The sequence below is a fragment of the Callorhinus ursinus genome, unplaced genomic scaffold (genome assembly GCF_003265705.2).
Source record: "Callorhinus ursinus isolate GAN/ISIS: 27379988/994484 unplaced genomic scaffold, GSC_fseal_2.0 scaffold4, whole genome shotgun sequence".
Taxonomy (NCBI): domain Eukaryota; kingdom Metazoa; phylum Chordata; class Mammalia; order Carnivora; family Otariidae; genus Callorhinus; species Callorhinus ursinus.
The window spans coordinates 127,817,275-127,827,211 of record NW_027397066.1 but is presented as its reverse complement, the minus strand read 5'-3'; the positions used below and the strand labels follow the sequence as shown (position 1 = coordinate 127,827,211).

The following is a 9,937-nucleotide window of genomic DNA, read 5'->3' as shown; positions in this document are numbered from 1 at the left end:
AACGAAAAGCAGATATCTAAACAGCTCTAACATCATTTCCCTAATTCCCACAGCCTGCACTGCTCGGATGTCAGTCACTAAGTTCCTAATACAAATGAACAGAAGGCAAAATCACTTCCCGGGACTCTGAAATGAAGTATTTCAGCAGAACACAGAGAAACGGTTAAATTTTGCAACGCTGTGAGACTGGAGAGGGGGCTGTCCTCAAAATCCACCAACCAGAGACCTGGAAGGAATTACTTGTTTGAGGTTCATTTCTCTCTCATTTCTCCCCACCTATTGCACCAAACTCACCTGTCAATTTCATCAAAGAGACCCTTGAATGGATTCTCTAATCTACCCCCACTCCAAATTGATCAGTTAATTAAGGTGATCTCAGTGAGCTTACTAAAGAACCAGGTCCCTTCCTTTCATTTTATGCGGTGCCCAGTGAACTCCCTTTACAGTGGTGTGCTTAATCAGAGGCATCCAGGAAGATGAGCATACCTTACTAATATTTTATCCTGTGCACAAATGGATTTTTTTTCAATGTGGATGTGAATTTTTTTTTTTTTAAGCACACTTAACTGCAAGTACATTATGCAACCTCTTGCTTCCGGGTCAGAATTGAATGGGTTTCTGTTTCGTATTTATTTACTATTTGTCATTTAAAGATATGAGATTCTGGGTTTCATACCCAGTTGCCATAGATTTCCTTTATCCATTTGCTTTGAGGATCAGAATGAAACGGGTAAATAACATGATTGTTTCTTGTGATAATTGACTTGGAGGCAACGTGTGTGGCTTGTGGCCACCACGTGAGGTCACTCCTTAGATCTCCACCCGTGAGCATTGATGATAACCAGAATTACTTTAGGAGGAAGTGAGGCTAGTGTCCTGGGCACTATCTCCCTCCGAGGGGCTTGTCCAACCACTTGCAGTCCATTATCTCATTAGTCTCAAAATATGCCAGTGAGGAAGCAAGGCAGGAGGATGCTCATGGAGTAATGAAATGGTATAAAGCACTCTGCTAATGAAATAACCACTTCCTGGTCCCCTGCTCCCGATCCCTAAGCCCAGATGCAGAAACTGAGGCCGAGGAAGCCGAAACCACTGACCCCAGATCCCCAAAGAGAGTCAGCAGCAAAAACCAGGCGAGGGGCTGGGATCTGCCACCCAACAAGCTGATGTAACCTGTTTTTTAAGGAAATGCCTAAATAAGGGCTAAATTGCTCACTTAAGATAACAGCAGCCTTTTCTTTCTAAGCCAGCACCGGGAGTGGATGGCTGGGTAAGTCAGAAATGTGCTGAGATGAGGGGTGGGCACTGGGCCAAGATCAAGCCAGAGATAGCCTCTCAGAAGCAGGCACTTTGGGGTGCAGCTGGTCACGTCCACCCACTCAGTGCTTCGCCGGTAAGTATAATTCAGTTTGGATCACATCTTCATAGACACGCACAACACATATGACACTGACCTCATTTGTTCTAATTCCTCAGGTTTTTACCAAGGCCTTTGAGGCTATTTTCTTAAAGAACTGCTTTGATAAAGACTTTCATTCTTTTTTTTTTTTTTTAAAGACTTTCATTCTTAAAGGAGCTGATTGTGTTTAAGTTTCCTGCTTTAAAATAAGGAGCCTACATCTTATTGAAAGTGAAAGTGTTTTGAGAGTCACTAGGACACTTCTGGGTCCTTTTCTTTTTTTTTAAATTATTAAGGGCTTCTGCTTGTGGAACTCGGGGTCTCTACCGGCAGCACACTGGATTAGCTCTGGGCCCTTCTGGAAGGTTCTCTGTGTCCCTCTGCTCAATGTCCGCAGACCTCATGCTTCCTCCTCATGGCTCTACGAAATCTTCCTTCTTTGAAGGAGCGGGGACTGAGGTATAAATGGCTGTAAGACATAAGTCCAATGGATAAATCTTTCATTATGGTATTGCAGGCATGTGTGAGAATTCGTGAGAAGAGGGATTTTTATGCCATTCCGCCATCAGCCTGCTCAGAAAGGTCATCCCCACCGGGAAAATAAAGCATCATTCCTGAAAGAACACAGATACTGAGATTTTCCCCTTAAGGTCAGCCTACTCAACATATTTCAAATTGATAATGTGAATGAACACATAGAATTCATTCATGCATTCATTCATTTGTTCATTCATTCAGCAGACACAAAAATGAATAAGTAATAGCCTATCATATCAGGGAGCTCACAGACGTGTAAAGAAATGATTGCAGTGCCACGTGGTCATAAGAAGCATAACAGAGGAAGTTAGAGAGAGCAGAAGTTCCTGGCATGAAAGTGAACGTATAGGTAATCAAAGTTCAAAAAGACGTTTATACATTCCAAGTCCCAGGTGAGACAGGCAGGAATGATATTTGATGGAGATAAATATACGGTCCAGCATAGATTGAAAAAGGCCAGTGGACTAATTACAAGGTCAGGGATACCTGTTGTTATGATGTGGCAGGCAAGAGCGGAGACTGTGGCATTGGGCAGGCTTGCGCTTCAATCCTGGTTCTGTCATTTACTTCATCTCTGACCACAGACACATGTCTTCACCTCCCTGTGCCTCAGTGTTCTCGCCTGTAAAATGGGCATCATAATAAGTCCTGCCAGAAGGGTTGTTGGGAAGATGAAATAAAATAACGCATTTCCAGTGCTTAGAAAATAGCCTGGCCAAAAATAAATAAACAAATGCTCAGTAATATTTAACAACTCTTATTATTATTCCTAACGAGTTTTTTTTAGAAAAACCAAAAAAAGATGCCAAACTTTTGCTCTGCGGTTTGCCCAGTGGCAATCGGCAGTCTTCTGATAAGCTCATTGGGTTGTGTATTGGCCTCCCAAAGGGATAGGAAGCAACAGGACGAATCACTCCTTTAGATCTGATAGTCTGTCCAAAAGAAGAAAGCAGCTGTGTCACCTTAGGGTTCTTGTTAGGCAAGAAGGGAAAACCTGGGTATGACGGGACACAAACTCAAACCACAAGGCAAGCACATGGCCAAGAGTGATCACAAGAAGAGTATCAGAAGAGTGAAAGTCTAAAACAATCGAGGCAGTCAAAAAACACCTGGGACCACAAAAAGAGAGGTTTTGGGGGGTAGGGGGGACAGCCCCAGTCCCTGCACGTGGTGGCCAAACTGTAGTTGGCCCGGAGAAGGCGGGGTTCTGGGAGACGTGTTTTTGCCTGTTTTCTCTGACCAGGAGAATGCAGAGGAAGGATGGGCTCTGATACGTGACAGTGGAAGCCAACAAGCTTTTAGGAAACGCGTAGTTGCTCTAAGTGAAATCGGATCTCTGGAATAAATGATAGGTGGCGAAGGACTGAGGCCACTTGCAGACGAGATTCTGCAAGCTGTGATGGGTTGAAATTAGAAGAATCTTAAAGAAAAGAAGGCGTGTTGTAAAAAAATGCTGGCGAGCCCATTTGCTCATTTTCAGAAAGGGAAAAGAAGTTGACTTTAGAGACTACAGACAGGTTAGCATGTGGTCCGTCTTGGAAAAAATTGGTTCTAGAAGGGTTACTTTGTGAGCGTCTTGAAGAGAATGTGGTAATCACTAGGACACAACACTGGGTGACAAGGATCAAGCCCCATCAGGCTTAATCACCCCTTCCTCATCCTTCCTTGTCCTTTGGTATTCTTGGGCCAAGAGGCCTGAGAAGTCCACTGAACTATGTGTTTGGATTTCAGCAAAGAGTATGATAAACCTCTCATGATGTTGCTGAAGATAAGAAAAAAAGGGGGGTTGGATTCACAAATAGGTAAGAAACTTGGAAACTGTTGGAAGGTCTATAAAGGGCAGTGATAATGGGAAACCTCAGTCGGGGAGTTTCTAGTGGTGGGGGAGGAAGCTCTGTCCCCCTTTGTCCGGGGCAAATATTATTTTTGCTCATGACTACCATTTATGACATGCCCACTATGTGTCATGTAATATATATAAAATATCACTTGATTTTTCTAAAACTCTGTGAGGTATTATTTTACAGACAGATTAAGTAACTTTCCCAAGGGCACACTGAAACACAGCCAGAGCCTGGGGATTTGAACTTCAGACCGTCTGATTCAGAGCCATTGCTCTCTCAGTTACGCTAACTGGCTCAAATAGCCCAAGTGGGAGGGAGAGATGGTGAACGCATGTGATGGAATCATCGGGATCCAAAATGACACCATCAGAGATACAGACTGAGGCCAACAAGAAGCAATTTAATTGGGTAAATTAAAGATTGAAATGGTCTCCCCTTCCCCCAAGAGCCCTACCTAAGTACAGGCTAGAATAGACATGGCTATGGAAGAGTTGGGCGATCCGAGACATTAGTGTGATATGGCAGCCCCAAAGACCAAATAAAACAACCCCACTAATTAGAGTTGGGTCCATCTTGGGAGAATATCGTAGCTAAAATGAGATTTGGAACAAGAAAACCCAAGAAGGGCTTTGTCTGCTGCATGGAGCCACTCGTGTAATCCGATGGAGTAAAGGGAGAAGACAGAACTCCACTTGGCTGCTTTCTGACGGTCTTCACTTTCAGGGAAACACTGGGACTACAAAATGTGCACCGACGCTGGCGAGGGAGAGACCTGTGGCCGCAGGGTATGCTACTAAACGTCATGTCCTAGAGCCACTCTTGAAGTGGGACGCAGGCAAAGTTCTAAGGGAAAGTAGCTGACAAACGCATCACATGGGGGACAAGGGAGGAAAGAAGCTAGAGCTGTTCTGCTGGGAAGAGGCCATCTTGACTGGTCTTGACACGCTGCAAGGGCCATCATGTGAGGGCACATGTCTGTTAATTCTCCAGGACAGTGGCTTGCAGACTCGCTTGGCTGTTACCTATAGGAAGAACTACATTTTATATCTCCACCCAGAAGACACAGAAATACACACTTAAACCTGAAATAAGCATTCCAGAAAGCATTATTGCCTTTACTATGTTCACTTTACTTTGATATTTGCCATTGTATTCTATTTTATTCCATTCTTTTTCATTAAAAAACATATGTTGAGCCCATTAAATTGATATCCTGACTTATTAATGGGTTGAAATTCATAGTTTAAAAATCTGTGTCATAGAGACTGGAGTGAGGGTCCGCCAATGGAAGCTACAAGGGACCAGCTCTTGCTTCAGGCTCACAAAGAACTTCCATCAAACAGGAGTGACAGAAGATGGGATTGGTGTCCTCAGGAATGAGGAGTGAGCTCTTGCTTCTGGAGGTGTTCAAGCTTAGACTGAATGAAGGAGTGATGAGGGAAGGATTCAAACATCCAATGGAGACTGAACGAAATCAACCACAAGACCCTCTCTGTTTCTGAGATGCCACCGTTGGATTAGTTCCTGCCCTTTTAGGCTATGCTAACAGGAGCATGGTGTACATCTCTCCCCAGGTGAAGGAGGCTTTGCTCCTTGCTATTCAGACCACAAATCAGAGTATCAGAACCAAACTGGGAATGCATTTGGAGCTCTATTTTTGAAGCTATTGACTTATTTATTCACTTGTCCAACAAATATTTGCAGTGTGTCTAGTACAAGTCAAGCAGGAGCTAAGTAGGCTCTGAGCATGTCAGACTGACATAGCCCAGGCTGTGTGGTACTCACTGCCTAGTTAGGAAAAGATAATCACTCAACACATATTGTCTGAGTGCCTAGCTATCTGTCAGTCACTGTTTTGGGTGCTGGTCGTATACCAATGCAAAAAAAAAACAAAAACAAAACAGATTTAAAAAAAAAATCCCTGCCTTCACGGAATTTACAGATGAAGCTCAAGTGCACAAATAATTGATTGATTTTGACTGTGGTAAAGGCAGAGTACCCAGAGAGGGTAGCGGCCAAGTGCAAGAGTCAGGGACATGTCCTCGAGGAGGTGGCATCAAAACTGCCACATGGAAGATGAGTACTGCTAGTCTCAGGGAGACTGGGAGAGAGAGCAGGAAGGAACATTCCAGACAGAGGAAACAGCAAGCTTCTGGGAATACCAAAGAAAGCTGGGCTGACTGGGATTCGGGGGTGGGAGAGGACTGATTCCGTAGGGTCGGGAAGTGGGATTCGATGCTAGGAGCAAGGGCAGAATCCCTTAGAGGGATATAGAACTATAGGGAGATCTAGGGATCTAGAGAGACGCAGAGGTGCAGGAGACAGGGAGAGAAGATGGACTTGGAAGATGCATGGGAGGTAGACTCAGCCACACTTGGGGCACGAGCTGGAGAGGGAGACAAGGAAGACCTCTGTGTATCTGTCTTGAGCAGCTAGTGGCAACGGTGGGGTGAGGGATGGAAGGAGCCCTACTTGGCGAGATGAGCAGCGGAGAGGATGGGGGTGGAGAAGGTGAAATTGGTCTGGGCCATCTTTTCTCATGCAGTTTTCTTTCCTTAAAATACTGTCATCCCACTGGTCTGCTGGGAAAGCACCTGTTCGTTCTCCAACACTCCAGCCCCCACGAAGCCTCACTTAACCCTCCTCTTTGTCAGATAGAAGCAATCCTCCCCACTTTGTAATGCCGTTCTTCCCTTACAGACGTTGATCGCTGCCTCCACTACTCTCTGTCCCCTTTATTCGTTCGACTATATAATAATAACGTCCATGGACACTGACTGACAGCCCGGCACTGTTGTAGGCCCTTTATACGTATTGCCTAACTTAATCTTCACAGTAGCCTTTTATGTCAATACCATTACTGTCCCCGTTTCACGAGGAAATGGAGGCTCAGGTGGGCACGTAACCCCCCTTACTCACACGGCACTGCTGGCCAGCGCGGAGCTGGGGAGTCCAAGTCCAGGCGGTCTGGCTCCAGGGTCCATGCTCTTAATCACTGTGTGCATCTCTTTTCCATGGGATTGTAGATCCTTGCAGTTAGGGACCATGTAATCCTACCTTTTTTTTTTTTTTTAAAGAAAAACACACTTGGAGAGCTTTAATTCCCAAAATAAGAAAAATAAACACAACTGCAACTTGTAAACAAACCCCAAATTAATAGCTATCTAGATCTTTTCCCCTGCAAATCCCAGAAATTTTGTTATTTGAAAACCAAGATGGGGTCGCCTGGGTGGCTCAGTCGGTTACGCGTCTGCCTTTGGCTCAGGTCATGATTCCAGGGTCCTGGGATCTAGCCCCATGTCAGGCGTCCTGCTCAATGGGGAGTCTGCTTCTCCCTCTCCCTTTGCTTGTGCTCTCTCTTTCAAATAAATAAATAAAATCTTTAAAAAGAAAAGAAAAGAAAACCAAGATGTAACCACCATCATTGAATTCTTGAGTTAGATCTGATCCTACCCCCTGATTTGGAAGACGAGAGACTGAGGCTCTGGAACGTTGAATGTCCCAGGCCAGAGTCTGAGGCCATAACATAAGAGCAGGGCCAGGTACCATGTATTTCTGGTTGTAATTCTGTTGAGCCAGCAGGCTAGGGGGCTTCCTCAGGTGGGTGTTCCATTCCTGTCTGTTACCTGCTTTCAACCTTGGGTCCCTTCTTGTCCTCTATGAACCTTTTACTCCATACTCCAAGCTCATGGTCACTTGAGTGTCATCTACACCAGAGTGGGGGTTCTTATTTTGCCCACTGGTGTATCTCGGGACCTAGACTCATGCCTGCCACACCGGCAGCCTTCTTAACGTATTGGATGAACTACTGGGTTCTCAGAACACATCACGAGCTTTCCCGACTCTGTGGCTTTAATGGGATATTTTCTTGCTATAAAACTCTTAATCCTCTCCAACTCTCCAAAACCTAACCCATTCAAGCTCAAATTTTCTTTTGTGAAATCTTTCTGAAATGCTCCCTCTGAATCCCTATGGTATCTCTGTGTAGTGTGTGTGTGTGTGTGCGTGTGTGTGTGTGTGTGTGTGTGGTGAGAACATTTAAGGTCTAGTCACACGTTTTTGAAATATCCCCGGTGCCCAGCACAGCACCTGGACCATAATAGGCCCTTAAAAAGGATTGGTAGAATGAGTCAATAGCAGGAAAACATTCACACATTTAAAAAGGGGTTAAGATTGCCAACGTAAAGTTGGGGTTGGCAACATTTCTCTGTAAAGGAACAGATAGCAAATATCTTGGGCTTTGCGGGCCATAAATTCTGGGTTGCAACTGCTCAGCTCTGCTGTTGCAGTGTGAAAGCGGTCACAGACAACATGAAAACAAATGTACTGTGTTTCAATAAAACTTTATGTATGGGTACTGAAGTCTGAATTTTGCCTAATTTTCACACGTCATAAAATACTATTCAATTTTTTTTCGACTGTTTAAAAATGTAAAAACCATTCTTGTCTCACAGACAGTGAAAGCCAGGCCTTGGGTGGATTTGGCCCATAGGCCATAGTCTGCCAACCCCTGGCCTGGGGCTGGTGGGCGGAGGTGACTTGGACTCGCTGGAGTTCACTTTGGTACCCTACCTTCCGTCGGAGGGGCTGTTGCGTGCCCCCGGGGAGCTGTCCTCATCAGAGATGTCCAACCTGAGGGTCTGAGGATTACCTGGGGTGGGGTGGGGGTGGGATGGAGAGATGAGCCCCACTGAGGTGGGGCTGAGATGGGGCACGATGGGACCTCTAAAGCCCTTTCCTTTACAAGATTCTCCACGGCAGCTTCCTGGGCTGTGGAATAAAACCACAGGAGCTGAACTGCTTGGAGAGAAGGTCATTCTGAATTAGTGAAAAGGTCTGAGTTATAAAACGGTTTATAAGAAATTATGCTTCATTGTGTTCAAGGACATTCAGCAATCAAACGAACACTTAACAAAGGGCTGTCAATAATCCATTTGAATTGCACTTTGTATTTTTCAAAGTGCTTTCCAGTACATTCTCTTCACTGATCCGAGCAGGAACCTAGGAGACAGACAACCCCATTTTACAGGTGAGGTCACACCAGCTGAGGTGGTTCAGAACCACATTTGTGCTGCCCAAAGCAGCCTCCCTAGGTTGGCTGTTGAGTAGACAAAAATGACAGTTTTATATTTTGTATCAAGGCTGTCTTCTGGAGTTTCAATTTGGAGTATCATTTATATTTGTATGAAGATCGAGCATCCCTAACACAAGCCAATTAAAAAAAAATTTTTTTTAAAGTAATCCTACACCCAGCGTGGGGCTCGAACTCACCACCCCGAGATCAAGAATCACATGTTCCACAGACCAAGCCTGCCAGGCGCCCAAACTCAAGCTAATTTATAATTCTTGAGTAGGTACTAGAAACATGGCCACAAATCCAGATTAGCATGCAGAGTTTGTCAAACGATATTAGTAAAATATAGCAGAAGTCCATTAAAAGCTGACAAGCAAGAGTACGGCACTTCACCCTGTTTACTCACATCAGGATGACAAAGGGTTTCCACTGGGTTATCTCCAATAGAGAGGCAATTTTTTTCCTCACAGATGGCATAAAGGTAAGGAGAAATGCACTTAGAACTGGAAAGGTATCTCAGGGTCCGAAATTCTTCCATCTGGTAAATTAGTAGTTTCGAGAAATTAGAAGGACTCTGACAGGGGAGGAAATCGAATCCAATTGCCTTGTGGTGGCTTTCTTTCCTCCCTGTCAGAGGGAGTGTGACCTGGGGGCAAACCCAAGAAGCAGCCAGCCAGTGAGCCCTAGTGATTTAGGGGATAAATCTGCTTCTTTCCCCCCCCTCAACTTGGGGCTCTCATGAGCATTTCCTTGCCAAATTAGGCTTTGGCACAGCTAAGGATGCCTTGGCAAACTTTTTAAATTTCCCAAGAGCAACTTCCTGGTTCTTAATTAGGCCTTTTATTCCTAGATGTCTATATTTAACTGTGTTCTATTAGCGCTGACCCCTTTTGGATACTGCCAAGAACTTCAGGGAAGTGGCGGTTGAGTCTAGACAGGGCAATTATTCAGATAACTAAGTTCCCCAAACCTGTTCTTACAGCAAGACACTATGAGGAAATGTTCATTTATCAAGTGATGCCTGCCTGAATTCATTAGGTAACTGCCCGAAGGCTACCTCACCTTGCCAGGGAGGCAGAGAGC

The 9,937-nt window shown here is 44.9% G+C and overlaps 2 long non-coding RNA genes across 2 annotated transcripts; one reads left to right on the top strand and one right to left on the bottom strand.

The window, feature by feature from the left end:
- The first annotated feature begins 1,265 nt into the window (after nucleotides 1–1,265).
- LOC141372522 (uncharacterized) lies at nucleotides 1,266–6,689 on the top strand. Its single transcript, XR_012377793.1, has 3 exons — nucleotides 1,266–1,393; nucleotides 3,668–3,738; nucleotides 3,964–6,689. It is a non-coding gene; the product is annotated as an uncharacterized lncRNA (long non-coding RNA).
- LOC141372521 (uncharacterized) lies at nucleotides 4,665–9,579 on the bottom strand. The gene is made up of 3 exons (XR_012377792.1): nucleotides 9,261–9,579; nucleotides 6,700–6,833; nucleotides 4,665–4,802 (listed from the first exon to the last, which is right to left on the bottom strand). It is a non-coding gene; the product is annotated as an uncharacterized lncRNA (long non-coding RNA).
- Nucleotides 9,580–9,937: the final 358 nt, after the last annotated feature.